We start from the raw sequence: 4,200 nt of genomic DNA on the forward strand, positions 1-4,200 counted from the left end.
TTTCCCTGCCAGGGCACTCGGGCAGTGAGGATAGAGATTTTTTTGCTGTGCGCCATAAACTTCTCTTTAGATCTACTTCTCTGCCTCAGTTTCCCTGTTGCTCCCTTTCCTTCCCATGCCACACCGCTGCTAGCGTGGCTGTAAACACTGAGTGGGGGCCGGTTCCTGGAGCAGGGATGTACAGTGCCCCACACACCGGAGACCCAGAGACACCGTAATAATAATAATTATTGATTTTCCAGTTTACTTTATGTTTCGTAGGGTGTTTTGCTGGAAATGATATAAATAGCTGTCTCTGTCCCTATCCCAGCCTGCGACGCAGCCATGTATTTTTTTCACAGTCCGAGGAAATAAAATGCAAAGTTCATTCCGCGATGATTTAAAAGTTACATTAAGGCCCAGAGCTGGACGAAGCGGGAGCAACGTGCTGGAAACTCGATAATTCCAAAGCTGGAGTGCGTCACAGCTGTGCCACTTGATTTATCCCAGTCCGGGGGCTCCAACGCTGCGCCCCGCGGGACCTCCGTGCCCACCACGAGCATCCCGCAGCAGAAGCAGCCCCAGTAACACACACAGGGCCAGCACACTGCTCTGCAGCCTCTCCCGGCAGCCCACTATCAAAACACTCCAAAAGTGACCTTTGGGGAGAGTGGTTTCCATACAGGAACGCATTTACTGTATCTGTGCTAAATATAGTCACAGCGCGCGCGGGGAGTGTGGTCTCTCGCCCCTGCGGATTGCAGGAGAGATTATTCATTTTCAATTTGTTGTACCTTCACGCTGGCAGGAATTACTTTAGCCAAACAGGATTTAATAAATGATCTGTTCATAAACAACTGATCATTTATGCGGCCCCGGTGCCGCTCGCGTTCTGAATTTCCAGAGGAGAAGGGCACAAGGGGCCACTCGCTGGCAGGTGGGGCAAGAAGTGCCTACAAGGCATTGGAGCTTCCTCAGCCTTGCTCCTTGTACTTCCAAAGTATTAAAAAGTCCGGGTGCGATAAGGAAAAGGAGGCTGTAAAACTTCAGCCTTATCTTCCCGATAGAGGACCTGATCTTGCTTTTATTTATGCTGGTGTAAAGCAAAAGTAATTCCATCAGTGCTGCTGGTGCAAAACCCGAGCGGGCGATCTCGGGAGTGTGCCCGGACTCTCAGCCGGTGTTTTCTACTTTTAAATCCGTTAATTTGACAGAGATTTTCTTCTGCTGCTGGAACTGCAGGATTTTAAAGACGGCTGACCGGGTTTCCCATAGGAGGGCTACAAAGGCAGATGGAGTGGGCACGCAGAGCCCCCAGCATCCTGCCTGGAAGCCCGGGTGGGTGCCAGGGGCCACCTCTGCCAGCAGCGGGCAAGGGGCTGGAGGGGGGCTGGACCCTCTGCCTGTGCCCAGGCACACACCTTTTGCCTGTTTCTGGACTTATTCTCCTCTCACACCTCCCCCCCTCCCGGGGTGACAGGAGGAAAATGAGTCCAGAATTGCATGTGCACAAAGAAAACCCAAATCTGTCCTTAACTTAATGCAGGCGATTCTAATTATTAACCATTGTTGTTATGTTAATTATTGTTACCGTTGCACAAAAGGATTGCAAATAGATAACATCACCTTTTCTTTTGAACCGTGTAGTGGTTGGGGGTGGTTTTTTTTGTGTTTTTTTTTTTTTTTTCCTCTCCAGCATTTCCTTGATGGCACCAATTAAGAAACCGCAAGACAAATATTCAGGAATCAGATTGCGGGTGGTAATTTTCTTGACAATGAGGAAGGCAGAGCAGAGCCCGCAGCCTGCTGCTCTGCAGGTACCGCCACGCTGCAGTGCTGACAGCAGTAAAAACTTGTCTCTGACAGTAAACTAAGCATGTATGACCCGGAAGACATAGAGAGCAGATAAGGGCAGTAACACAGACTCCATTTAGTGCTATTAAAATGGTGAAGTAGACTTACCATCGGAGACGCCGGGCTGAAATTGGAGAAGCTCTGAAAGTGAGGAGTGGGAGAGGGATGGCCCGCGAGCCATGCTGGTACACGGGTTCCCACAGCGCGGCCGACTTGTCCCCTGTTTGCAGGCTAGGAAATTCTTAAAAATAAGAATAATTCACTATGAGGTTGGGATTTGTTGTGGGTTTTGGTTGTGGGGTTTTTTTGGTTTTGTTTTTTTTTTTTTGCAAAGCAGCGTTTCTGAGAATATTATGCAGAAGGGAGAATCTGCTTCAGCATCACTTTGTGGGACTCTGCCAGTCATTGCAGTAAGAGAAAAGGCTTTTTCTTATTAAAATACACGGAGGTGCTCACAGGTACTGACCCACGCCCTGCAGCACCATTGCTGAGGGTGGGACACCCCAATATCTTAAATATTTCCATTTGGATCTGGGTTGTTTGGGGACGTCTGCAGTGAATGGTTGGCGCAGGGCTCGGTCCTCACCCCCCGGTGCTGGGACACAACTGTGACCATTGTGGCACCTGTGATGCTTGGGAGAGTCCTTGACTCTTCCCCCCATTCCCTCTGGTGCCACCGGGCCGTGCTGCCCTCCCGGGACCATCAGGGCAAGGACCACCACGGCCGAGGTCCGAGCATGGCTATAACGGTGCTGCAAAAGCCACTTGGAAAAGGTGTTAAAGTGAACAAACACCTCTTGTTTTATTACCATCTATGTGACAAATTGATTTATGGTAGATAGTGACAGAAAGCGCCTGACACAGAAAAAATATTTTTTTTAATCAAGGAATGATCACCATAAAGAATGTACTATATCAGTCAAATATATCCAGCTGCAAACACCCTATATGGTAGCATTAAGAAGATGTAAACTCTCAGATCTATTATAAACAACTTTTTAAGGTAGCTGAGGCTTGGAGGATTTTGACATGGGAAAGGATGAGGAGTATCATAATTCCATATGTGTCCAGGTATTGTGGACTTCTTAATGAAATTTCCAGGGTTTGTAGGAGCTTTTGATATACGCCTGTTCCAGCTGTCATGAGTAGCACAGGTCCTGAAATATTTATTATTGCCTTTTTTTTGCCCATCTCCCTATTACTTCCCTTGTGCTCCACAACACTGAGGTTCCTCAATGCCCGTCACCCCACTCACAACTGCTGTGTCCCCATCTGATGCCTTCTGTCCCGTCTCCCTGTGAAACTCCAAGGTACTTTCGGAAGAAACCTCATGACCCACACCTCAGCAGCCTCCTCTCCTTGCTCCTTGGGTCTTCCATCCCATTTTCCCATCCCTTCGTCACGTTACTTTCCATCCCACTCTGTGGACGCCCAAAACTTCAGCTCCTCCATCGGGACAGCAAACGAGACAGGAAAAAAATGACGGAACAACGTTCTCCAAAGGGTAACCCAGTGGGTGGATTTTCACGTCTCCACAAGCATCTCCCTCCCACTCCTTCCAGCCGCGGGACCGTGTCTCCTTGCCCGCCATCCGTCTCCCTCCACCCCATTACAAACACAGCGGTCGATCGTTTGTTTCTTGTCCTTGAGGCACTGCCAGCGTGCGACCCGCCGAGCCGGCTCCAATTCTTCACTCTATTCCTCGCGGCGGGTTGTTTCCCCATCTCTCTGTGCGATAGCAAATGTTGTCCACGACTTCGCTCCACGTCTTTTATCTTCCGCTCCATCTTTTGAAGGTGTGTTCATCTTTTAAATTCCCGTTTAGGCAGGTTTTGAAGATGGTCTGTAGAAAAAAAAAAGCTGGGGCTGGGTTATGTCAAGGGGGTTTGCTCGGTAGAAGTATAGCAGTAAATGAAGCCACTGGGTATCAGCAAGAATCAGGACTGAGATAAGGAGAGAGGAGCAGGAAAACCAGCCTCTTCCTTGGAAATTTTGATTCAAGAAGTTCTTTTTGACCTTTTGCCCCTTCTAATTTTGGAGAATTTGTGTCCAAAAAAAAAAAAAAAGAAAAATAATTCTAATTCATGGGAACAATTTACGTGCATAAAAGAGACGGGAAAGTTGCTGTCTCCCCACTTACAGTAGTGTTGTGTTTCTTTTTTGTCCTGTCTTTGTTTTCTATTGAAAACAGCGTGGGTGATTAACAAGCAAGAGGAGAGAAAGAAAACTGCTTCACTCCCCTTTTTTTTTTTTTTTTTCTTTTTTCCAAAGTTTTTTTAGAAGTTTTGGCTCAGTGTGTTCCGATCGGTGCATTTTCCCCGTGCCCAGCTGAATTAGCGCTACCTCCCTGAAAAGCGAAGCAGGAAT

General features: G+C 47.9%; 1 protein-coding gene across 1 annotated transcript in view; it reads left to right on the forward strand.

Annotated features, from left to right (window-relative positions):
• GATA5 (GATA binding protein 5) overlaps positions 1-4,200 on the forward strand; it is a 184,006-nt gene that overhangs the window by 106,445 nt on the left and 73,361 nt on the right. The gene's annotated exons all lie outside the window — the stretch shown is intronic.

The sequence above is a fragment of the Charadrius vociferus genome, unplaced genomic scaffold (genome assembly GCF_000708025.1).
Source record: "Charadrius vociferus isolate BGI_N301 unplaced genomic scaffold, ASM70802v2 scaffold259, whole genome shotgun sequence".
Lineage (NCBI taxonomy): Eukaryota > Metazoa > Chordata > Aves > Charadriiformes > Charadriidae > Charadrius > Charadrius vociferus.